Here is a 26861-nt window from a genome sequence, read left to right as displayed (position 1 = left end):
AGAATATGCCCATTTTGCGAGATTCTCCGCTGTCGGGATTCTCCGTTTCGCCGGCAACGCACCACGCCTGGGGGTTTCCCGATGGCGTGGGGCTGCCCAAAATGGGAAACCCCATTGGCCGGCAGGCAGGATGGAGAATCCTGTTGCCAGCGGGGATGCGCCGCACCAGAAGCTGGGGCTGGAATCTCCGTCCGCCGACGCCGAAATCGCGTTTGGCAGCGGGGCGGAGAACCCGTTTTGATGCCGCAATCGGGAGCGGCGCTAGCTTTTGGATTCTTCGCTCCCTGAAAAGTGGCGTGCTCCTGAGGCCTGCCCCCTGATGCCCCGTCCCCGACCGGCTGAGTTCCCGACCACGTGCGTTATGTGTGATCACACCGTTCAGGAACCCCGCATGGCAGCTGCGGACTCAGTCCGGCACCCCACAGTCAGGGGAGGGCCGATCCGCGGGCGGGGGGGGGCTTCATTCAGGGCTGGGGGCACTGTGGGTGGGCGGTCCGGGGCACGCGAGCGGCCGAAGGGGGCCACTACTTCTGAGGTCCGGGTCCGCGGGCTGAATCCACCACGGAGCACGGCGCGGCCGCTGCAGGCAGCCACTGTGCGCATGTGCGGCCACGGAACCGGAAATGCTCCGGGCCGTATCGGCAAGCTGCGAGCTCCACGCTGCCTCCCTGCTAGCCCACAGCAAAACGGCGGATCAGTGGCTGTTTTGCGCCTGTTTTCCTGGCATAAAAGACCACCGTTTTCACGCCGGCTTCGTCTCCCAAACGGAGAGTCCAGCCCCTGGTGCGGCCGGATGGAGGATCCCACCCAGGTGGAATGCCCAGTATAACTGAAGCATAACATCCTTACGTTTATGTTCAATTCCTATTGTAAAAAAAGGTTGGCATTCCATTAGCCTTCTTGTACCTGTGACTCATCGTGCACCAGAACATCTAGATACCTCTGCACCTCCGAACTCTGCATCTGTTGTCCAGTTAAGTAATAATCTGTTTTTTCATTCTTTTGGACAAAGTGAATTTCGCATTTTCCCACATTATACTCCATCTGCCAGATTTTTGCCCAATCACTCAACCTACCTAATTCCTTCTTCAAACTCCATGGGCAGGATTCTCCGTGGCTGATGCCAGAATCGGGAAACACGATTGGGCAGGAATAGATTTACATAGAATTTACAGTGCAGAAGGAGGCCATTCGGCCCATCGAGTCTGCACCGGCTCTTGGAAAGAGCACCCTACCCAAGGTCCACACCTCCACCCTATCCCCATAACCCAGTAACCCCACCCAACACTAAGGGCAATTTATCAGGGCCAATCCACCTAACCTGCACATCTTTGGACTGTGGGAGGAAACCGGAGCACCCGGAGGAAACCCACGCAGACACGGGGAGGATGTGCAGACTCCGCACAGACAGTGACCCAAGCCGGAATCGAACCTGGGACCCTGGAGCTGTGAAGCAATTGTGCTAACCACAATGCTACCGTGCTGCCCTCTCCATGTTCCGACGCCAAAATCACGGCGGGCGCCGATTTGATTCCAAATCACAATTCTCCATCACCTCGACAATGGCGTCAATGTGTTCCGGAAGACATGTACAGTAAACACCTTTTGCATATCATTAGTGGGCCTGACCCGGTATTCTCCGGGGCCTCTGTGATTCTCCTCCTCCGATGGGCCGAGTTCCCGATGGCGTGGTTCGCTGGAGCTTTTAAAAATCGTGAAACCTGTTTCGGGGCTGATAAGGTAGAGAGAGAAGAGGTAGGGCATGGAGAGGAGTGACTGTGGGCTGCCAGGCTGGACACTGGCAGGGCTGGCTGGAGCAAGGGGGCCCTGCCAGGCTGGGGAGGGGCAGATGACGGGGGAACAGGTCGTGTGTCTGGGGTGACCCCCTACGGGACTGGGGCGGTATCAAGGCATGGACCGCCAATGTGGCCTGCAAGGCAGCCATCTTGCAGTACACCCCACTGACCACCACTTTGGCCCCTGGTTCTGCAAAGTGACACCAACCATATGAAAATTAAAATTAAAATGAAATGAAAATTGCTTATTGTCACAAGTAGGCTTCAAATGAAGTTACTGTGACAAGCCCCTAGTCGCCACATTCCAGCGCCTGTTCGGGGAGGCTGTTGTGGGAATTGAACTGTGCTGCTGGCCTGCATTGGTCTGCTTTCAAAGCCAGCGATTTAGCCCTGTGCTAAACAGCCCCTATGGGTCCTCTCACCCCCACACCCTCCCCTCCGCCATACCCTCCCTACCCAACCACCCGCCAGCTGCTGGCGGGGCATCTGGCGGCCCACCCAGGACAACGCCCACTGTAGCCCCTACAGGGACGTCAGGGTGGGGGCCGCGGAGTGTACTGCTGACAAGTGTAGTGTCAGCCGACTGTACCTCTGGCGTCAGAGACAGGTGCCATGGCCAGAGGCCCCTACGGTGCCGGGAATCGATGGAGCAAGGAGTGTGGGGATGCGGGGAGGGGACATGAGGGGGCGGGCCCACAGGCTAACCGAGGCAACCATATAGTCCAGCGGACCATGTTGGGCACAGGAGTACGCACCAGTAACATGTCGACCCTTCACTCTCTGCAGACAATGGATATTGGAATTCAACCAGCAATGGTGACCTCCCTGCTAGTTGCGGCAGTCCTGGGGGATGCCCTGCGGCTGTATGAGCTGGAGCAGCTCGAGGAGGAGGAAGAAGCTGCAACAGCAGAGTGTGCAGTAGCAGAACCTGTCCCAGAGAAACAGGAGGCAGCCGCCCAGGGTGGAGAACCAGCTGCCTGACAGGCCATGGAGGAGGAGATGCCAAGGAGGCGCCGCATGAGGTCTTGTGTGTACCGGCAGCACCTTTCATTCGAGGACCTGCCGGACCGGGCATGCCGTCAAACACTCTGACTGAACAGGGAGACAGTGCGACATATCTGCCAGATGATGGCATACCTGGCACTGCGGGGGTTTGGAGGAGGACACCCGCTGCCAATGGCTGGCCAGGTGACGGTTGCCATGAACGTTTCCACGGCGGGGCCCTTCCTTCAGCCACGTGGTGACCTGTCTGGGATCTCACAGACCTCGGTGCACAGGTGCACCTGCGCCGTCAAGGAGGCCCTATATGCCCAGGCGGCTCAATACATCCACTTCAATGTGGACCGAGCCCACCAGAATGCCCCAGCTCCATGGGGTGATCAACGGGATGTATGTCCCCCTCTGAGCAGGTGACAGGTTGGTAGACACAAACCAAAAGGGGTTCCACTCGATGAATGCGCAGCTGATGTGTGACCATCAATTGTGCATCATAAATGTCTGTGCCCGATACCCGGGCAGTGTGCACTACACCTTCATCCTGGCACTCTCAACGATTCCTGACATGTTCGAGATGCCCCCCCCCCCCTCCCCCCCCACCCTGTCCATGGGAAGGAGGATGATGACAACCCGCTCTGCGATGAGCTCCATATCGTTTGACAACGGCTGACTCCTGCCCACGGTAGCACTTCCCATTGTCCACCTGGGAAATGCCAGTCCTGGAGACTTGACCACCGTGAACACCACCTATGTGGTGTTGGCCTGGGTGGCACGTATGGTTGGAACCACCTTCTGCTCCTGCACATGATTGGAGTCTTTCAACTGAACCTGCAGATACTGGATGCTCACCGACAACCCCTCATGTAATCCCTGTTTCTGCCACTGCATCTCCACAATCGATGGGACCGTCCATTCTACAAGCCCGAAACCCTTCTGGATGGCAGCTGGTTCCTCGGGTCGGGCTGTCCTCTAACCGTCCGCCCCCTCGGGTGTTCCTACCTCCACCTGCTGTGCCAGAGCAGCTGTGTGGTGTACACCAGAGAGTGTCCCAGGAGCCTCTTCACTAAAGTACCCAACCGAGGTGAGTGTCTCTGGGATGGTGAAGGGTGTTGGAGACAGCTGTGACGGGAAATCAGTGTCATCCTCAGACTCGAGCTCCGGGGTCTCCTGAGTGTCGGGTGGAGGACTGGCATCCGAGCTCCTCTTATCACTGCTGAGCTCACGGTGGGGGCTCCGGCTGTGGCATTGGAGGAGGGTGGGGTACACCAGATGGACCTGTCCCATCTCTAGCAGGTCCATCAAGACACAAGACAAGACGCATGAATAGACCGCGGGCTGGGGAGGGTGTAGGGGTGGTGGGGCTGAACGTATGAGTGGGGATGATGTGGTGAAGTTGGTGTGAGGGTGGGGTGAGGGCGAGGGTGCTGTTGGGGGGAGGGGGTGTTGACACATCTGTCATGCAGAACCACAACTCAGCAGGGTCTCAGCTGAACTCCACCCTGGCGACCTGCCTTTCCTCCGGGTTGCCGATCAAGTCCAGAGGCCTCTGCTCTGCCATGGTGAAGGGCTGCAAGTCCAGCAGACCCCCTCCAGTCTTCTCCCATTCCCAGCAGTTATGGGCGGCCTTCTCCTTGAGGGGGAGGGAGAATGCCGCCATGTGGTGCAGAGTGGGGGTTCAGCCGCCGTCCGGGTGGGGGGTCGGGTTACAGGTGTGTGGGACGGGGTTTAATGCATGGGACACATTGTTGCCTACTCACCCTGGCCACCCTGAGGAGGTTGTGCAGTTTCTTCCAGCACTGCCAGCCTGTCCGGACAGCATTGACCGCCTCTGCCACTTGTGCCCAGGCACGGCAAATGGCGAAGGCCGGCAGCCTCCTTTCCAGGCCGGGGTACAGGGTCATTCATCTCTCCTCCCCCACATCCCAAGGGTCTCCAGCTCAGTGTTGGTGAATCTTGGGGCCACTCTCCTTACTGCCATCTTGTTGGTTGAGATGGTGTATGTGGGGAGTGAAGTGCATATATGCAGCTGCAGCTTGTCAGCCTCCTGATTGTCAATCGCGGACCAGTGCTAGCCCGTTAAGGGCAGTGGAATCGGTCCAGGTGCGGCACCAGCTTTGCTGTCGTGGAACTACATGAATTCTGCGCTGGCATCAGCACTTATTCTCAGAAATGGAGAATCCAGTCCCATGTGTCTTCATCACAACATACTTTCCTATCTATCGCTGTGCCCTCAGATTTAGCCCCCATTGTTATACCACCCTGGGTAAGTGCATGGTCAATTCCAGCCCCACATGCCCCAAAGTCACAAAACAATTAACCAATAATTCTTATGAAAAATCCTGAAATCTTTTGGCCCTTGGCTGCCCAATAATTACCGTCACCAGGTTTGTAAGTTGAAACACATTACTGTTTATTTATACCAAGAATTTATATCAACAACAAGCTAATACCTACTACCCCTTTTAACTATCTCACCCTCTACCCACACACACAAGACAGACAAACACAGAGGGTGGAAAGGGGTAACAGTAATAAGGATAAAGATCAAAATATAGGAACATTGGAATTAGGAGCAGAGCCCTTCGAGCCTGCTCCGCCATTCAATCAGATCATGGCTGATCTCTTCCTGGTCTTAAATCCACCTCCCTACTTGTTCCCCATATCTCTGTAAAGTGCTTTTTATCAAAAAATATATCTATCTCTTTCTTGAAACCATTCAATGACTCAGACTCCACCGCACTATGGGGCAGCAAGTTCCACAAATTCACCACCCTCTGCGAGAAGTAGTTCCTCCTCATCTCAGTTCTAAATCTACTGCCTGTCAACCTATATCTGTGACCTCTCATTCTAGATTTCCCCATTAAGGGGAATATTTGGTCTATGTTTACTTTATCAATCCCTTTTAGTATTTTATACACCTCGATCAGATCCCCACTCATTCTTCTAAACTCCAGTGAGTTTAAACCCAAACTGTTTAATCTCTCCTCATACGTCAACCCTTTGATCCCGGCAATCAATCTGAAGAATCTCCTCTGAACTGCCTCCAATGCCACCACACCCCTCCTCAAATAAGGAGATCAAAACTGGACACAATACTCCACATGCGGTCTCACCACATAAGAGTCTTTGCTTCAAATGGTGGTACTTTACCACACTTTCCTCACAGCATGCTGGTTGGTCAGTCTCTGGTTTACAGTTGGTAATGGTCTGCCTTGCAAAATCATTCATTCAGAGGCCTCACAGGCTAGAAAACACAGTGCTTACAGGCACAGTGGGGAGACATTTTATTTCTTATCAAACTGGGCTTTCAGCTCAAGGTTTGCCTTCAGGACCTTTCTATAGAGTGGGGGTTTCTATAGACACACTTTATTTCACATCAAACTTGCTTTCAGCTCATGGTTTGACTTCAGGCCTCTGAAGTCTCAAGGGAACGACACCCAGACGGGCGGCACGGCAGCATAGTGGTTAGCGCAGTTGCTTCACAGCTCCAGGGCCCCAGGTTCGATTCCCGGCTTGGGTCACTGTCTGTGTGGAGTCTGCATGTTCTCCCCATGTCTGTGTGGGATTCCTCCGGACGCTCCGGTTTCCTTCCACAAGTCCTGAAAGACGTGCTTGTTAGGTGAATTGAACATTCTGAATTTTCCCTCAGTGTATCCGAACAGGCATCGGAGTGTGGAGACTAGGGGCTTTTCACAGTAACTACTTCGCCTGTGAGTAAAGATGGCTACTCATCTCCTCGGCTCCCCATAGAAGCCCTTCCGTCAGGTTCACGTTTTTCAAAAGGAGTACTAATCGGCGCCAGTGTGACCACTTGCTGGGGTGGCCACTGAATGATGGGAGGCCGTTGGATATGGAGTTGTTCTCGTTAATTGTATGGAAATGGGGTGGTGATAATTGGTTTCTCGTCTCGCTACAGTGAGATCCTGATTTCGCCTACGGGAGCGGGTCAGTCGCATCGCAAACTGTTTGCCGCCTGGCACGGTTCTCGCTTTCGACCTCTCCCGCGATTCACCGGCCTCATTTCTCTTGAGCGAGAGCGTGGCGAGGCTGGAGATTCGCGCCATAAGTGTGGGTGAATATTGGTCTCGATTTCACCCAAAAGGTCAGCAGGAAATACCCCGCCAACTCGCCCAATATGACGAGCGCGATTCAATGGACTGAAGTTAAAGTGCGCTGAACGGCGTGTTGAGCGGGATGTTTCTCTGCAGCGCCGAGAAACATTCCGCTATTCAACGGTACTTTGCCGTATTTTTGGACTTTGGGAATTTGGCCCCGCCAAGGCTGCACTTAGAGGGATTTTCTGCTGGCGAGCTTCAGCTCACCAGCAGGAAAGGCTTCTCACAGGTTGGGGCACCATTTTGTGTGGCAACCCCGATCTTCCCCACACCCCTCCTTTCAATATCCTCCTGCTTTTTTGACTCATCCTCCCAACCTTGGGGTGGCCTCCAGGAATTCCCTCTCACCCCCGCCCCTCTAACTGGCATGACCCTTGGCAGTGCCAACTTGGTACCTGGGTACCCTGACATTCCCCAGGCAGCCTGGCAGTGCCACCTGGGTAGGGTGCCAGGCTGGCAGTGCCAAGGTACCCAGGTGCCGGGAAAATTCTAGGATGCCACCCTGCCTTGTCCCCAACCACCTGGAGGTCTCCAATGGCCGAGGTGATACCCTCGGTGCCGTTATGACTGGTCGATGTTTGTGTGGACCAGTACTATACGGCACCCTGGCACGGTCTCCCAGGCACGGCCACTGAATCCTAGGCACCGGGTAAATCCCACGTCTGGGTGTTTAAGCGAACTGTTACACTCATTTAAATATTCATATCTGGCTCTCGCCCTGAGTTGGGTGACTTGGCACTTAGCAAGGATCGGCTTGGCACCTAGCAAGGAAATCCTTTTTGGAGCTTGTGTGTAATTCACCCTTCGCACCCGGATCCGTGCTGGGTGCAACGGGGTCACTGAATCACACCCGATACTTGGACATTTTTCGCGCCCTACGCAGATTTTTAAAAAGCAGTTGATAAAGTCGCACATCAAAATTTGTGAGAGATAATGGTGCATGGAATTAGAAAGTATATAGATGGAAAGTTAGCTAGAAGAGAAAAAGTATAAAGAGTGGTAAATGTAAGTTTATTGTCTAGAAAGATTGATGTTGCTATTCTAGGTCTTTTTTCTAAAGGAACAGTTATGATTTTCAAACTGAAGGAATATTGAAATTTGTAATTGGAAACAAGTTAGGAGGCGCAGCAAGTTTTGAACATAATTGTGATAGAGGACAGCAGAGGAGGGTGGGCAAATAGGAGGCAGCTGCAGTTCAATGTTGAAAAATGTGAAGCGATACATTGTGGAAATATAAGGGAAAGCAATCACGCTTTCAATGCATGTGGTTTAAATGGGGGACAAGGACTTCCGGGTGCGGCGATGACCAGCTAAGTCACACGTTTCGGCAGCTCCCGGTGGAATGGACTTTTGGGCTCTTAATAGGAGACCCATCGGCAATTTTAACGGCAAATAACACTGTGCGGTAATCCAGAACGGAATCCCCCCTGGACACGGATGGAAAAAAGAGAGGAAAGTAGCCGGATTGCGGTGGATCCTCAAGAGCAGCGGCCAGGAAGGCAGGCACAAAGCAAGATGGCGTCGGAAGGAGGCAGTTTAATATGGGGCCCTGACCAACAAGAGTTCCTGCGGCGTTGCGTAGATGAACTGAAAAAGGAGATGAAGAAGGAGCTGTTGGCCCCGATATTACAAGCGATTGAGGGGCTAAAGGAGGAGCAAAAGACCCAGGAACAGGAGCTTCGGGTCGTGAAGGCAAAGGCTGCTGAGAATGTGGACGACATACAGGGCCTGGTGGTGAAAACGGAGATCCACGAGGCACAACACAAAAGATGTGTGGAAAGGCTGGAGGTGCTGGAGAACAATGCGAGGAGGAAGAACTTAAGGATTCTTGGTCTTCCCGAAGGTGCAGAAGGGGCGGACGTCGGGGCATATGTGAGCACGATGCTGCATTCGTTAATGGGATCGGAGGCCCCGACGGGTCCGCTGGAGGTGGAGGGAGCCTATCGGGTTATGGCGCGAAGACCGAGGGCTGGAGAAACTCCTCGAGCAATAGTTGTGAGATTTCTCCGATACAAGGACAGAGAGATGGTCCTCAGATGGGCCAAGAAAACTCGGAACAGTAGGTGGGAGAATGCGGTGATCCGTGTGTATCAAGATTGGAGTGCGGAGATGGCGAGAAGGAGGGCAAGCTTTAATCGGGCCAAGCGGTGTTGCATAAAAGGAAGGTCAAATTCGGAATGTTGCAACCGGCAAGACTGTGGGTCACACATCTAGGGAAACACCACTATTTCGAAACGGCAGACGAGGCGTGGACATTTATTGTTGAGGAGAAGCTGGAGTGAGCGGGCCAGAAAAAGAACGTTTGGGACAAAAGTGGGGGGGGTGAATTTGTGGGATGAAGGGGGGAACAGGGGGAAGAGAGGACTTCCCAGGTGATTAAACCTGCGACCCTGTAACTTCTCTCTCTTCCCCATGTCGTGGGGGAGGGGGGGAGGGAGGATGAGGAGCTGTGGGCACCGGCCATTGGGGGCGGGGCCAAAAGGGGAAGCGCGGGCTTTGTTCCCGCGCTATGGTAATCATGGCGGGAACTGGGAAGCAGGAAGGAGGGGGCCTCGCACAGTGTGAGCCGAGGTCACGGGGGGAAGCCGAGGTCGGCCAGAGTTTGCTGACTTCTGGGAGCAACATGGGGGGTGCAATTACGTTAGCTTGGGATCTAGCGGGGTTGGTGCTGGTTAACTGGGTTGCTGCTGCTGGGGAGAAGGGGGAGCTGGCATGGAAGGGGGGGGTCGGGGCAGGGGGGCGCCGCCTGGGGGGGGATACAGCTACGTGGGAACCGGGTGAGGAGCTGGATTGAAAAAGGAAATGGCTAGTCATCAAGGGGGGGGGGGGTAAAGAGCCCCCCAACCCGGTTGATCACGTGGAATGTGAGAGGGCTGAACGGGCCGATTAAGAGGGCACGGGTACTCGCACACCTAAAGAAACTTAAGGCAGATGTGGTTATGCTTCAGGAGACGCATCTGAAGCTGACAGACCAGGTTAGACTTCGCAAAGGATGGGTGGGGCAGGTGTTTCATTCGGGGCTAGATGCAAAAAACAGGGGGGTTGCCATACTAGTGGGGAAGCGGGTAATGTTTGAGGCAAAGACTATAGTGGCGGATAGTGGGGGCAGATACGTGATGGTGAGTGGCAAACTGCAAGGGGAGGCGGTGGTATTAGTGAACATGTATGCCCCGAACTGGGATGATGCCAATTTTATGAGGCGTATGTTAGGACGAATCCCAGACCTAGAAGTGGGGAAGTTGGTAATGGGTGGAGACTTTAATACGGTGCTGGACCCAGGGCTGGACAGATCGGGGTCCAGGACCGGAAGGAGGCCAGCTGCAGCTAGGGTGCTTAAGGATTTTATGGTGCAGATGGGAGGAGTAGATCCCTGGAGATTTAGTAGACCTAGGAGTAAGGAGTTTTCGTTTTTCTCCTACGTACATAAAGTATTTTCACGAATAGATTTTTTTGTTTTGGGAAGGGCACTGATCCCAAAGGTGACGGGGACGGAGTACACGGCTATAGCCATCTCGGATCATGCTCCACATTGGGTGGACCTGGAGATAGGGGAAGAAAAACAACAGCTTCCACCCTGGAGAATGGACATGGGATTATTGGCAGATGAGGGTGTGTGTTTAAGGGTGAGGGGGTGTGTTGAAAGGTACTTGGAACTTAATGATAATGGGGAGGTACAGGTGGGAGTGGTCTGGGAGGCCCTGAAGGCAGTGGTTAGAGGGGAGCTGATATCTATTAGGGCACATAAAGGAAAGCAGGAGGGTAGGGAAAGGGAGCGGTTGTTGAAAGAACTTCTGAGGGTGGACAGACAATACGCGGAGGCACCGGAGGAGGGACTATATAGGGAAAGGCAAAGGCTACATGTAGAATTTGACTTGTTGACTACGGGTAAGGCAGAGGCACAATGGAGGAAGGCACAGGGTGTACAGTACGAATATGGGGAGAAGGCGATTAGGTTGTTGGCCCACCAACTGAGGAAAAGGGGAGCAGCGAGGGAGATAGGGGGGGTGAGAGATGAGGAGGGAGAGATGGAGCGGGGAGCGGAGAGAGTGAATGGAGTGTTCAAGGCATTTTATGAAAGATTATATGAAGCGCAGCCCCCGGACGGGAAGGAGAGAATGATGTGCTTTCTGGATCAGCTGGAATTTCCTAAGGTGGAGGAACAGGAGAGAGTGGGGCTGGGAGCACAGATTGAGACGGAGGAAGTAGTGAAAGGGATTGGAAGCATGCAGGCGGGGAAGGCCCCGGGACCAGACGGATTCCCAGTTGAATTCTATAAGAAATATTTGGACTTGCTGGCCCCGCTACTGATGAGAACCTTTAATGAGGCGAGGGAAAGGGGGCAGCTGCCCCCGACTATGTCAGAGGCAACAATATCGCTCCTCCTAAAGAAGGAAAAAGACCCGCTGCAATGCGGGTCACACAGGCCCATTTCCCTCCTGAATGTGGATGCTAAGATTCTGGCCAAGGTAATGGCAATGAGGATAGAGGATTGTGTCCCGGGGATGGTCCATGAGGACCAAACTGGGTTTGTGAAGGGGAGACAGCTAAATACAAATATACGGAGGCTGCTAGGGGTAATGATGATGCCCCCACCAGAGGGGGAAGCGGAGATAGTGGTGGCGATGGATGCCGAGAAAGCATTTGATAGAGTGGAGTGGGATTATTTGTGGGAGGTGTTGAGGAGATTTGGCTTTGGGGACGGGTATATCAGGTGGGTACAGTTGCTGTTTAGGGCCCCGATGGCGAGCGTGGTCACGAATGGACGGGGGTCTGCGTATTTTCGGCTCCATAGAGGGACGAGGCAGGGATGTCCTCTGTCCCCGTTATTGTTTGCATTGGCGATTGAACCCCTGGCCATGGCACTGAGGGGTTCCAGGAAGTGGAGGGGAGTACTTAGGGGGGGAAAAGAACACCGGGTATCTCTGTATGCGGATGATTTGTTGCTGTATGTGGCGGACCCGGCGGAGGGGATGCCAGAGATAATGCAGATACTTGGGGAGTTTGGGGATGTTTCAGGGTATAACTTGAACATGGGGAAAAGTGAGTTATTTGTGGTGCATCCGGGGGAGCAGAGCAGAGAGATAGAGGATTTACCGTTGAATAAGGTAACAAGGGACTTCCGGTACCTGGGGATCCAGATAGCCAAGAATTGGGGTACATTACATAGGCTTAATTTAACACGGTTGGTGGAACAGATGGAGGAGGATTTCAAGAGATGGGACATGGTGTCCCTGTCATTGGCAGGTAGGGTGCAGGCGGTTAAAATGGTGGTCCTCCCGAGATTCCTTTTTGTGTTCCAGTGCCTCCCGGTGGTGATCACGAAGGCTTTTTTCAAAAGAATTGGAAGAGCATTATGAGTTTTGTGTGGGCTGGGAAGACCCCGAGAGTGAGGCGGGGATTCTTGCAGCGTAGTAGGGACAGTGGGGGGCTGGCATTACCGAGCCGCCAATGTTTCAATGGTGTGTAAGTGGATGGGAGAAGGGGAGGGAGCGGCGTGGAAGAGATTGGAGAGGGCGTCCTGCAGGGGGACTAGCCTGCAAGCAATGGTGACGGCGCCGTTGCCGTTCTCACCAAAGAAATACACCACAAGCCCGGTGGTGGTGGCTACATTGAAAATTTGGGGGCAGTGGAGACGGCATAGGGGAGGGACGGGAGCTTCGGTGCGGTCCCCGATAAGAAACAATCATAGGTTCGTTCCGGGGAGAATGGATGGGGGATTTGGAGCATGGCAAAGAGCTGGGGTAGTGCAACTAAGAGATCTATTTGTAGATGGGACGTTTGCGAGTCTGGGAGCGCTGACGAAGAAATATGGGTTGCCCCAAGGGAATGCATTTCGGTATATGCAATTGAGGGCTTTTGCGAGGCAACAGGTGAGGGAATTCCCGCAGCTCCCGACGCAGGAAGTGCAGGATAGAGTGATCTCAGAGACATGGGTGGGGGACGGTAAGGTGGCAGACATATACAGGGAGATGAGGAACGAGGGGGAGATCATGGTAGATGAGCTGAAAGGGAAATGGGAAGAAGAACTGGGGGAGGAGATTGAGGAGGGGCTGTGGGCTGATGCCCTACGTAGGGTAAACTCATCGTCCTCGTGTGCCAGGCTAAGCCTGATACAATTTAAGGTGCTACACAGGGCGCATATGACTGGAGCACGGCTTAGTCAATTTTTGGGGGTAGAGGATAGGTGTGCGAGATGCTCGAGAGGCCCAGCGAATCACACCCACATGTTCTGGTCATGCCCGGCACTACAGGGGTTCTGGGTGGGGGTGGCAAAGGTGCTTTCGAAGGTGGTGGGGGTCCAGGTCGAACCAAGCTGGGGGTTGGCTATATTTGGGGTTGCAGAAGAGCCGGGAGTGCAGGAGGGCGAGAGAGGCTGACGTGTTGGCCTTTGCGTCCCTTGTAGCCCGGCGCAGGATATTGTTAATGTGGAAGGAAGCCAAACCCCCGGGTGTGGAGACCTGGATAAACGATATGGCAGGGTTCATAAAGTTAGAACGGATTAAGTTCGTGTTAAGGGGTTCGGCTCAGGGGTTCACCAGGCGGTGGCAACCGTTCGTCGACTACCTCGCAGAAAGATAGAGGGAATGGAAAATAAGTAGATAACAGCAGCAACCCAGGGGGGAGGGGAGGGGGGGGGGTGGCGGGAGGAATCGGACGGACTCTCAGGGATGTTATTGTATATGTATAGGTATTTGGTATATGTAATTGTATATTAGATTGTTGGATTGTATTTTTGGAAAGTATTTATTTTGGACAAGGCAGTTGCCATTTAGTTTTGTTTTTTGTTTTTGTTTATATATTACTTATTTATTTGTTTAAAACTGGCCACAATTATTCATATTGCTTTATTATTGTGTAAAAGAAACACTACGTATTGTTATGTTTGGCCAAAAAACTTGAATAAATATATTTAATAAATGGGGGACAAGCTGGACATGGGACATAGAGGATATTTAAGGCAAGAATAAGGATAATTTTGTACTTGGATGAGTAAAATATAAAAACGATAATATCCAAAACCATAGTTAGACTGCAGTTGGGAGCAACAGGAAACAGCGTTGGATACCCCATATCTAAAATATTTGGAAGTAATGAGGAAGTGGCAGGGTAGAAGCACTTAACCCAGGAAGAGGGAATAGAGTTTATTAAGGGAGGCTGTAGAATCTGCAAAAAGTAACACGCATAAACGACAGGTAGCAAATACTGGATAAAGGCTTATTAGCAATACAACACATCGCCCCTTCCTTAAGGATCTCCTACTCTGACCTGCACCCAGGACGGGGATTTAATACAAATGAGGGCTCTCCTTGTTAAGAGGAAGCCACATCCCATTACTGGGGAAGTTCGTATTCTGTGGAGGTCATGGGGAACTGGATGGTCCTTATCCCGTGACCTCTATGGTGGTTATAACAAAGACTTAAGAAATTGTACTCATTTTCAACTATGACAGAGAAGGATATGGAAAGACCTGATCGAGGCCTGGAATATTATAAAGTGGGTAAGGGAATGGCTTTAGACAGGATGGGATGTGAAAGAGTGATCATTGAGGGATTAGATTAGATAGTATATTAAAGGGTATAGCGGTAAGGAGGATAGCTGGGTTAGACTGAGCATGATATCAAGAATTATGGGGAAACAAGTCCGGTTGTGGCTATGCCTAGGTAGGTTGCACGTTCGGCAGCTCCCACCAAGAACGAACTTTTGGGCCCTTTTGAGGAGCCCCAGCAGCACTTGTACGACGGTTCCCAGTGTGGGAAGGTGATAGTAAGGTTTCCCCAGCACTGTATGGAGTGGACCAGGAGTGGAGCGATCAAAAAAGTGGTTTTGGAGCAGCGAAGAGTTCGGCGGAGGAAAAGCAAGATGGCGGCAGGTGGAGATCAAGCAGCGTGGGCGCAGTGGTCGCGGGAGCAGCAAGAGTTCCTTAAAAACTGCTTTGCGGAGCTGAGAGCAGAAATGCTGCCGCCAATGAAGGCGCGATCGAAAGGCTGGTGGAGACCCAGTAGGCCAAAGGGGCGGCGATTCGAGAGGTGCGGCAGAAGGCCTCAGAGAACGAGGACAAGATTTTGTGCCTGCCGGTGAAGGTGGAGGCGCACGAGGCGCTACACAAGAAGTGGCAGGAGAAGTTTGAGGACCTGGAGAACAGGTCAAGGAGGAAGAATCTTCGGATTCTGGGTCTCCCTGAAGGAGTGGAGGGGTCCGATGCTGGGGCACATGTAGCTACAATGCTCGACACGCTGATGGGCGCGGGAGCTTTCCCGAGGCCCCTGGAGCTGGATGGGGCTCATCGAGTCCTGGCAAGGAGGCCTAAAGCCAACGAGCCGCCAAGGGCTGTAGTGCTGACATTCCACCGCTTTATGGACAGAGAGTGCATCCTGAGATGGGCGAAGAAAGAACGGAGCAGCAGGTGAGAGAATACAGAGATCCGTGTCTACCAGGACTGGAGTGCAGAGGTGGCCAAGAAGAGGGCTGGTTTTAATCGGGCCAAGGCGGTTCTCCATCGGAAGGGGGTGAAGTTTGGAATGCTGCAGCCAGCGCGATTGTGGGTCACGTTTCAGGACCGTCACCACTACTTTGAGACGCCAGATGAGGCGTGGACCTTTATTCAGACTGAAAAGCTGGACTCGAACTGAGGGTTTGTTGTGGGGGGGGGTGTTTACTGTATTTTGGGGGTGTTCTTCTTCTGGTTTCAGGTTGGGAAGAGGGGAACTGGGAAGGGGTGAGTGGATATGATGTGGGGGCTGTGTGAGAGTGTGGGCGCCGGTACTGTAGGGGCAGGTCCCCGCTGATGAAGGAGGGGTTGGAAGCCCGGGGATGGGGAGCTAGGGCGAGGTCGCATAAAAAGGAGCTGCGCCATGGGAGGCGGGGCCGGCTCGGATGGAAAGTGCGGGCTTTTTCCCGCGTTAAGGAAGGGAGGGGCGGGGCCTGGGGGGAAGGGTGGTGCTGGAGGAGAGCGCACATTGATCGACAGGGGGAAGTGGGGGATTCCCACACTGGAGCGTCGTTGGAATGGCGGGAGCGGCCGGGGTCAGCAGGAGTCAGCTGACTTATGGGAGTGTAATGGGGGGAGCAAAATGGCTGGACGGTGATCTGGCTGATGGGGGCGGGGGAGGGGGGACACGGGGGGGGGGGGGACACTGTGTTGCTGCTGTATTGGCCAAAGGGGAGCTGGAGGTAGAAGAGGGGGTTTGGGCGGGAGTCTGCCGCCTGGGGGACTGGAGGGTGCGGGAGGCGCGGGCACGTGGCTGGCCGAAAAAAGGGATGGCTAGTCGGCGAGGGGGGGGGGGAGTAGCCCCCTGATCCGGCTGATAACATGGAATGTGAGGGGCCTGAATGGGCCGGTCAAGAGGGCCCAGGTGTTCGCGCACTTAAAGGGACTGAAGACAGATGTGGTCATGCTCCAGGAGACACACTTGAAGGTGGCAGATCAGGTCAGGCTGAGAAAGGGATGGGTAGGGCAGGTCTTTCACTCGGGGCTGGATGCGAAGAATAGAGGGGTTGCTATACTGATGGGGAAGCAGGTGTCGTTTGAGGCGATGAATATTGTGGCGGATAATGGAGGTCGATACGTGATGGTGAGTGATAGGTTGTAGGGGACGCGGGTGGTACTGGTGAACATGTATGCCCCGAATTGGGATGATGCCGGATTTATGAAACGTATGTTGGGTCGGATCCCGCATCTGGAGGCAGGGAGCTTGATAATGGGGGGGGACCTTCAACACGGTGCTGGGCCCAGCACTGGACCGTTCCAGGTCCAGGACGGGTAAGAGGCCGGCTGTGGCCAAGGTGCTCGGGGGGTTTATGGACCAGATGGGGGGAGTGGATTCGTGGAGGTTTGTCAGGCCGGTGGCCAGAGAATTTTCTTTTTTCTCCCATGTCCATAAAGCCTATTCCCGGATAGATTTCTTTATAATGAGTAGGGCATTAATCCCGAAAGTGGAGGGAACGGAATATTCGGCTATAGCCATCTCGGATCACGCCCCGCATTGGGTGGAGCTGGAGTTGGGGGAGGAGAGGGACCAGCGCCCATTGTGGCGCCTCGATGTGGGACGGTTGGCAGATGAGGAGGTGTGCGGGCGGATCCGGGGGTGTATTGAAAGATACATGGAGGCCAACGACAATGGGGAGGTGCAGGTGGGGATAGTCTGGGAGGCTCTGAAGGCGATGGTTAGGGGAGAGCTCATTTCCATTAGGGCCCATAGGGAGCAGAGAGAGAGGAGGGAGAGGTAGAGATTGGTGGGGGGAGATATTAAGCGTGGACAGGAGCTATGCAGAGGCCCCCGAGGAGGGGCTGCTTAGGGAGCGACGAAACCTCCAAATGGAATTTGATCTATTGACCACGGGAAAAGCAGAGGCGCAGTGGAGGAAAATGCAGAGGGCGGTATATGAGTATGGGGAGAAGGCGAGCCGGATGCTGGCACATCAGCTTCGTAAGAGGGAGGCAGCGAGGGAGATTGGTGGAATTAGAGATAGAGGGTGGAATACGGTGCGGAGTGCGGTGAGAATAAATGAAGTATTTAGAGACTTCGATGGGGTTCTATATAGGTCTGAGCCCCCGGAGGGGAGGGAGGGGATGTGGCGATTCTTGGACCAACTGAGGTTCCTGAGGGTGGAGGATGAGCAGGTGGCTGGTTTGGGGGCGCCGATTGGGCTGGAGGAGCTGGTTAAAGGATTGGGGAGCATGCAAGCGGGGAAGGCCCCGGGACCGGATGGGTTAAGCGGTTGAATTTTACAGAAAGTATGTGGACCTGCTGGGCCCGCTGTTGGTGAGAACTTTCTTTTTTTTTTAAATATATTTTATTCAAAATTTTTGGCCAACCATAACAGTACATTGTGATCTTTCACACAGTAATATAACAATATAAATAACAATGGCCAGTTTTTTAAACAAGAAATAAATAATATATAAACAACATCAAAATTTAAAAAAAACTAAATGGCAACTGCCTTGTCCCAAATAAATACCCTCCAAAAAATACAATTCAGCCGTCCAGTATACAATTACCTATAACAACAACCTATACATATTATACTTATACACTAACATCCCTGAGAGTCCTTCTGGTTCCTCCCCCCCCCCCTCCCCCCCGCCCCCCCCCCCGGGTTGCTGCTGCTGTCTTCTTCTTTTCCATTCCCTCTATCTGTCTGTGAGGTATTCGACGAACGGTTGCCACCGCCTGGTGAACCCTTGAGCCGATCCCCTTAGGACGAACTTAATCCGTTCCAGCTTTATAAACCCTGCCATGTCATTTATCCAGGTCTCCACACCTGGGGGCTTGGCTTCCTTCCACATCAACAGTATCCTGCGCCGGGCTACTAGGGACGCAAAGGCCAAAACATCCGCCTCTTTCGCCTGCTGCACTCCCGGCTCTTCTGCAACCCCGAATATAGCCAACCCCCAGCTTGGTTCGACCTGGACCCCCACCACCTTCGAAAGCACCTTTGTCACCCCCACCCAAAACCCCTGTAGTGCCGGACATGACCAGAACATGTGGGTGTGATTCGCTGGGCTTCTTGAGCATCTCGCACACCTATCCTCTACTCTAAAAAATTTACTGAGCCGTGCTCCAGTCATATGCGCCCTGTGTAACACCTTAAATTGTATCAGGCTTAGCCTGGCACACGAGGACGATGAGTTTACCCTACTTAGGGCATCAGCCCACAGCACCTCCTCAATCTCCTCCCCCAGCTCTTCTTCCCATTTCCCTTTCAGCTCATCTACCATAATCTCCCCCTCGTCCCTCATTTCCCTATATATGTCTGATACCTTACTGTCCCCCACCCATGTCTTTGAGATCACTCTGTCCTGCAGCTCCTGCGTCGGGAGCTGCGGGAATTCCCTCACCTGTTGCCTCGCAAAAGCCCTCAGTTGCATATACCGGAATGCATTCCCCTGGGGCAACCCATATTTTTCGGTCAGCGCTCCCAGACTTGCAAACGTCCCATCTACAAGCAGATCTCTCAATTGTGTTACTCCTGCTCTTTGCCATGTTCCAAATCCCCCATCCATTCTCCCTGGAGCAAACCTATGGTTATTTCTTATCGGGGACCACACCGAGGCTCCCGTCTTTCCCCTCTGCCGTCTCCACTGCCCCCAAATTTTCAGAGTAGCCACCACCAACGGGCTTGTGGTGTATTTCTTCGGTGAGAACGGCAACGGCGCCGTCACCATAGCTTGTAGGCTAGTCCCCCTGCAGGACGCCCTCTCCAATCTCTTCCACGCCGCTCCCTCCTCTTCTCCCATCCACTTACATACCATTGAGATATTGGCGGCCCAGTAGTACTCACTTAGGCTCGGTAGTGCCAGCACCCGCCTATCCCTACTACACTGCAAAAATCCCTTCCTCACTCTCGGGGTCTTCCTGGCCCACACAAAACTCATGATACTCTTCTCAATCCTTTTGAAAAAAGCCTTCGTGATCACCACCGGGAGGCACTGAAACACAAAGAGGAATCTCGGGAGGACCACAATTTTAACCGCCTGCACCCTCCCTGCCAGTGACCGGGATACCATGTCCCATCTCTTGAAGTCCTCCTCCATCTGTTCCACCAACCGCGTTAAATTTAACCTAAGCAATGTACCCCAATTCTTGGCTATCTGGATCCCCAAGTAGCGAAAGTCCCTTGTTACCTTCCTCAGCGGTAAGTCCTCTATTTCTCTGCTCTGTTCCCCTGGATGCACCACAAACAACTCACTTTTCCCCATGTTCAGTTTATATCCTGAAAATTCTCCAAACTCCCCAAGTATCCGCATTATCTCTGGCATCCCCTCCGCCGGGTCCGCCACATACAACAACAAATCGTCCGCAGACAGAGATACCCGGTGTTCTTCTCCTCCCCTGAGTACTCCCCTCCACTTCCTGGAACCCCTCAATGCTATTGCCAGGGGCTCTATCGCCAGTGCAAACAATAATGGGGACAGAGGACATCCCTGCCTCGTCCCTCTATGGAGCCGAAAATACGCAGACCCCCGTCCATTCGTGACCACGCTCGCCATCGGGGCCCTATACAGCAGCTGTATCCATCGAATATACTCATCTCCAAAGCCAAATCTCCTCAACACCTCCCACAAATAATCCCACTCCACTCTATCAAATGCTTTCTCGGCATCCATCGCCACCACTATCTCCGCTTCCCCCTCTGGTGGGGGCATCATCATTACCCCTAGCAGCCTCCGTATATTCGTATTCAGCTGTCTCCCCTTCACAAACCCAGTTTGGTCCTCATGGACCACCCCCGGGACACAATCCTCTATCCTCATTGCCATTACCTTGGCCAGAATCTTAGCGTCTACGTTCAGGAAGGAAATTGGCCTATAGGACCCGCATTGCAGCGGGTCTTTTTCCTTCTTTAGGAGGAGCGATATCGTTGCCTCTGACATAGTCGGGGGCAGCTGTCCCCTTTCCTTCGCCTCATTAAAAGTTCTCATCAGTAGCGGGGCGAGCAAGTCCACATATTTCCTGTAAAATTCAACTGGGAATCCATCCGGTCCCGGGGCCTTCCCCGCCTGCATGCTCCTAATTCCTTTCACTACTTCCTCCATTTCGATCTGTGCTCCCAGTCCCACCCTCTCCTGCTCCTCCACCTTAGGAAATTCCAGCTGGTCCAGAAAACACATCATTCTCTCCTTCCCATCCGGGGGCTGAGCTTCATATAATCTTTCATAGAATGCCTTGAACACTCCATTCACTCTCTCCGCTCCCCGCTCCATCTCTCCCTCCTCATCCCTCACTCCCCCTATTTCCCTCGCTGCTCCCCTTTTCCTCAATTGGTGGGCCAGCAACCTGCTCGCCTTCTCCTCATATTCGTACTGTACACCCTGTGCCTTCCTCCACTGTGCCTCTGCAGTACCCGTTGTCAGCAAATCAAATTCTACGTGTAGCCTTTGCCTTTCCCTGTACAGTCCCTCCTCCGGTGCCTCCGCATATTGCCTGTCCACCCTCAGAAGTTCTTGCAGCAACCGCTCCTGTTCCCTACTCTCCTGCTTTCCTTTATGTGCCCTGATTGATATCAGCTCCCCTCTAACCACTGCCTTCAGCGCCTCCCAGACCACTCCCACCTGGACCTCCCCATTATCATTGAGTTCCAAGTACTTTTCAATACACCCCCTCACCCTTAGACACACCCCCTCATCCGCCATTAGTCCCATGTCCATTCTCCAGGGTGGACGGCGTTCTTTTTCCTCCCCTATCTCCAAGTCCACCCAGTGTGGAGCGTGATCCGAAATAGCTATCGCCGTATACTCCGTCCCCCTCACCTTCGGGATCAACGCCCTTCCCAAAACAAAAAAGTCTATTCGCGAATAAACTTTGTGGACATAGGAGAAAAACGAAAACTCCTTGCTCCAAGGTCTGCTAAATCTCCATGGGTCTACTCCTCCCATCTGCTCCATAAAGTCTTTAAGCACCTTGGCTGCTGCCGGCCTCCTTCCAGTCCTGGACCTCGATCTGTCCAGCCCTGGTTCCAGCACCGTGTTAAAATCTCCACCCATTACCAACTTCCCCACCTCTAGGTCCGGGATACGTCCTAACATGTGCCTCATAAAGTTGGCATCATCCCAGTTCGGGGCATATACGTTCACCAAGACCACCGCCTCCCCCTGTAATTTGCCACTCACCATCACGTATCTGCCCCCACTATCCGCCACTATGGTCTTTGCCTCAAACATTACCCGCTTCCCCACTAGTATAGCCACCCCCCTGTTTTTCGCATCTAGCCCCGAATGAAACACCTGCCCCACCCATCCTTTGCGTAGTCTAACCTGGTCTATCAGTTTCAAATGCGTCTCCTGTAACATAACCACATCTGCCTTAAGTTTCTTAAGGTGTGCGAGTACCCGTGCCCTCTTTATCGGCCCGTTCAGCCCTCTCACATTCCACGTGATCAGCCGGGTTGGGGGGCTCTTTACCCCCCCCCCCCACCTTGTCGATTAGCCATCCCCTTTTATCCAGCTCCTCACCCGGTTCCCACGCAGCTGTGTCACCCCCAGGCGGTGCCCTCCCGCCCCGCCCACCCCACCCCATACCAGCTCCCCCTTCTCCCCAGCAGCAGCAACCCAGTAAATCCCCCCTCCCACCCCCCCACCCCCCCCCCCCCCCCGCTAGATCCCCCACTAGTGTAGTTACACCCCCCATGTTGCTCCCAGAAGTCAGCAAACTCTGGCCGACCTCGGCTTCCCCCCGTGACCTCGGCTCGCACCGTGCGACGCCCCCTCCTTCCTGCTTCCCTATTCCCGCCATAATTATCATAGCGCGGGAACAAAGCCCGCGCTTCCCTTTTGGCCCCGCCCCCAATGGCCTACGCCCCCAGCTCCTCCACCTCCCTTCCTCCCTCCCCCACAACCTGTGGAAGAGAGAAAAGTTACCAGGTCGCAGGATTAACAACATAAAAATCATCTCTCCCCCCTTTTTCCCCCCTCTTCGCCCCCCATATTTGCCCCACCACTTTGTCTCAAACGTTCATTTTTAATAACCCGCTTATTCCAATTTCTCTTCAACAATAAATGTCCACGCCTCATCCGCCGTTTCAAAGTAGTGGTGCTTCCCTTGATATGTGACCCACAGTCTTGCCGGCTGCAGCATTCCAAATTTAATCTTCTTTTTATGAAGCACTGCCTTGGCCCGATTAAAGCTCACCCTCCTTCTCGCCACCTCCGCACTCCAGTCTTGATATACGCGGATCACCGCGTTCTCCCACCTACTGCTCCGAGTTTTCTTTGCCCATCTGAGGACCATCTCTCTGGCCTTAAAACGGAGGAATCTCACCACTATGGCTCTGGGAATTTCTCCTGCTCTCGGTCCTCGCACCATCACTCGGTATGCTCCCTCCATCTCCAACGGACCCGTCGGGGCCTCCGCTCCCATTAACGAGTGCAGCATCGTGCTCACATATGCCCCGACGTCCGCCCCTTCTGCACCTTCAGGAAGACCAAGAATCCTTAAATTCTTCCTCCTCGCATTATTCTCCAGCACCTCCAGCCTTTCCACACATCGTTTATGGTGTGCCTCGTGCATCTCCGTCTTCACCACCAGGCCCTGTATGTCGTCCTCGTTCTCGGCAGCCTTTGCCTTCACGACCCGAAGCTCCCGCTCCTGGGTCTTTTGCTCATCTTTTAGCCCTTCAATCGCCTGTAATATCGGGGCCAACAGCTCCTTCTTCATTTCCTTTTTAAGCTCTTCCAAGCAGCGTTTCAAAAACTCGTGTTGTTCAGGGCCCCATATTAAACTGCCACCTTCCGACGCCATCTTGGTTTTTGCTTGCCTTCCTTGCCGCTGCTCTAGAGGATCCACCGCAATCCGGCCACTTTCCTCTCCTTTTTCCATCCGTATCCAGGGGGGATTCCCTTCTGGTTTACCGCACAGTACTTTTAGCCGTTAAAATTGCCGTTGGGGCTCTTATTAAGAGCCCAAAAATCTGTTCCACCGGGAGCTGCCGAAACGTGCGACTTAGCTGGTCATCGCCGCACCCAGAAGTGTGGTGAGAACTTTCAATGAGGCGAGGGAGGAGGGGACCCTGCCCCCGACAATGTCCCGGGCGCTGATCTTGTTGATTTTGAAGCGGGATAAGTGGGATTGCAATGTGGATCATATAGGCCGATTTTGCTCTTCAATGTAGATGCTAAGTTGTTGGCGAAGGTGCTGGCTACGAGGATTGAGGACTGTGTCCCGGGGATGATCCATGAGGACCAGACGGGGTTTGTGAAGGGCAGGCAGTTAAACATGAATGTGCGGAGGCTCTTGAATGTGATCATGATGCCCTCGGTGGAGAGGGAAGTTGAGGTAGTGGCGGCTATGGACGCAGAGAAGGCCTTTGATCGGGTGGAGTGGAAAGTGCTTGGGAGGTTTGGGTTCGGGGAAGGGTTCATAAGATGGGTCAGGCTGTTATTTAGGGCCCCAGTGGCGAGTGTGGCTACGAACCGGCGGAGGTCGGAGTACTTTACGTTGTATCGCGGGACGAGGCAGGGGTGTCCCTTATCCCCCTTGTTGTTTGCACTGGCAATTGAGCCGCTGGCCATGGCACTGAGGGAGTCTAGGAACTGGAGGGGATTGGTCTGGGGGTGGGGGTGGGGGGGGGGGGGTGGGGGGGAGAGAAACACCGAGTGTTGTTATATGCTGATGACCTGTTGTTATATGCTGCAGACCCAGTGGAGGGGATGGTGGAGGTTATGCGGATCCTTAGGGAGTTTGGGGACTTCTTGGGCTATAAGCTCAACGTGGGGAAGAGTGAGCTCTTTGTGGTGCATGCGGGGAACTAGGGAAGGGGGATAGATGAGCTGCCACTGAAGAGGGCGGAGAGGAACTTTCGTTACCTGGGGATCCAGGTAGCTAGGAGCTGGGGGGCCCTGCACAAGCTCAATTTGACACGGTTGGTGCAGCAGATGGAGGAGGACTTCAAGAGATGGGATATGCTGCCACTCTCCCTGGCGGGTAGGGTGCAGGCGGTCAAGATGACGGTCCTCCTGAGGTTTCTGTTTGTGTTCCAGTGCCTGCCCATCCTAATCCCCAAGGCTTTTTTTTTAAACAGGTAAGCAGGAGTATTATGGGATTTGTATGGGTGAATAAGACCCCGAGTGTGAAGAGGGTGTTTTTGGAGCGTAGCAGGGACAGGGTGGGGCTGGTGCTGCCGAATCTATGTGGCTATCATTGTGCAGCTAATGTGACGATGATCCGTAAGATCCGTTGCCGCTTCCGCTGACAAGGTACGCCACGGGTCCGGTGGTGGCGGCGATGCTGAAGATCTGGGGGCAGTGGCAGCGACATAGGGGCGAGGTGGGTCCCTCGGTCTGGTCCCCGATACGAGAGAACCACAGGTTCGTACCGGGTAGGATGGATGGGGGGTTTCTGAGCTGGCATCGGGCTGGGATTAAAAGAATGGGGGACCTATTCATCGATGGGACTTTTGCAAGCCTAGGGGCGCTAGAGGAGAAATTTGGGTTACCCCCTGGGAATGCTTTTAGGTACATGCAAGTGAGGGCGTTTGTGAGATGGCATGTGAGGGAATGTCCGCTGCTCCCAGCACGAAGGATTCAGGACAGGGTGATTTTGGGTGTATGGGTTGGAGAAGGCAAGGTCTCGGCGATCTATCAGGAGCTGCAGGAGGCGGAGGAGGCCTCGGTGGAGGAGTTAAAGGGTAAGTGGGAGGAGGAGCTGGGGGAGGAGCTGGATGAAGATCTGTGGACTGATGCCCTGAGTAGGGTTAATTCTTCCTCCTCTTGTGCCAGGCTCAGCCTAATACAGTTCAAAGTTGTCCATAGGGCGCATATGACAGGGGCAAGGATGAGTAGGTTTGTTGGGGTGGAGGACAGGTGTGTGAGGTGCTCAGGGAGCCCGGCAAATCACGCCCACATGTTCTGGACATGCGCGGCGCTGCAGGGGTTCTGGAGGGGCTTTGCGAGGACTCTGTCCAAGGTGGTGAACACCCGGGTCAAGCCGAGCTGGGGGATAGCATTATTTGGGGTATCGGACGAGCCGGGAGTGCAGGAGACGAAAGAGGCCGGTGTTCTGGCCTTTGTGTTCCTGGTAGCCCGGTGGAGGATCCTACTAATGTGGAGGGATGCGATGCCCCCAAGTGTGGAAGCTTGGATTAACGATATGGCAGGGTTCATCAAGCTGGAAAGGATAAAGTTTGCCTTGCGAGGGTCTGTGCAGGGGTTCTCCAAGCGGTGGCAACTGTTCCTAGACTTTCTCGCGGAACGTTAGGTGGAGGTCAACCACAGCAGCAACCCAGGGGGGGAGGGGGGGTCGTTTGGTTTTTCTGTTTTGTTTAGGTTAGAGTGGGGCGTTTTTCCTTACTGGCGTGTTTATTTGTTAAATGGGGGTTATTGTATTTTGTTGGAAATCTCGTGTATAATTTTTGTTTGTTTGGTGCTTTATTCTTATTTTTTCTGGTTGGAGCGTTTTGTTGAAAATCGTTGAAAATTTGAATAAATATATATATTTTTTAAGAATTGTGGGGAAACCTTTCTCTGTAATCTCCTCCAGCCCCACAATCCTCCGAGATATCTGTGCTCTTCTGGCCTCTTATGCACCCTCGATTTTAATTGCTCCACCATGGCCCTCTTCAGTTGCCTGACCTGAAAGACACTCCTTAAAGACTACTGCTTCGCCATCTGACTTCAGAGTGGCTCAATGCCACACTTTGTTTTGTAATGTTCCTGCAAAGTACTTGGGATCTTCCATGATATTAAAGGCACTATATCAATATAGGTTGCTGTTTGGGGACTCAGGAGTTATAGCGAACAAGCAGGAAAATAAAGTTGAGGTCAAAATCAGATCAGCCATGGTTTTATTGAATAGCAGAGCAAGCTTGAGAGGGTGTCCGGTCTACTCCTTATGTTCTCATGGAGTTAAACTAGGTTGTGTATTTAACAATATTGGGACTGAACAGCAATGTGAGGTTTGACAGGGTTGACTGCTAAAGGTATGAGGTCATGAGGAAGATTGAGTTTTGTCTTTGGGATAGGAGTGAAAGGGAGAGTTGGATTAAACTGACAGGAATATTAATAATTATGGAGGGAGATTTCGGTATTATAAAGACAGAATGTTCTCTGCCCTGTGGAGTTGGTGTTGGAGCTGGCTGGAAACTAGGGAGCCAAGGCAAAACATTACCCTATGCATTCACACTGCCAAAGAGGTTTCCAAGCTGTTTTTTTGGGGGCATTTGCTTTGATATCATAGAATTTACAGTGCAGAAAGAGGCCATTCGGCCCATCGAGTCTGCACCGGCTCTTGGAAAGAACACCCCACCCAAGCCCACACCCCCACCCTATCCCCATAACCCAGTAACCCCACCCAACACTAAGGGCAATTTTGGACACTAAGGGCAATTTAGCATGGCCAATCCACCTAACCTGCACATCTTTGGACTGTGGGAGGAAACCGGAGCACCCGGAGGAAACCCATGCACACACGGGGAGGATGTGCAGACTCCGCACAGACAGTGACCCAGCAGGGAATTG

The 26861-nt window shown here is 53.3% G+C and overlaps 1 protein-coding gene across 1 annotated transcript in view; it reads right to left on the bottom strand.

Moving 5' to 3' along the window:
* Positions 1-26861, bottom strand: part of trpm2 (transient receptor potential cation channel, subfamily M, member 2) — a 350526-nt gene that overhangs the window by 197686 nt on the left and 125979 nt on the right. The window lies entirely within an intron of this gene.

This window comes from Scyliorhinus torazame, chromosome 2, assembly GCF_047496885.1.
Source record: "Scyliorhinus torazame isolate Kashiwa2021f chromosome 2, sScyTor2.1, whole genome shotgun sequence".
In the NCBI taxonomy this organism is placed as follows: domain Eukaryota; kingdom Metazoa; phylum Chordata; class Chondrichthyes; order Carcharhiniformes; family Scyliorhinidae; genus Scyliorhinus; species Scyliorhinus torazame.
This window is presented reverse-complemented; position numbering and strand designations above follow the sequence as displayed.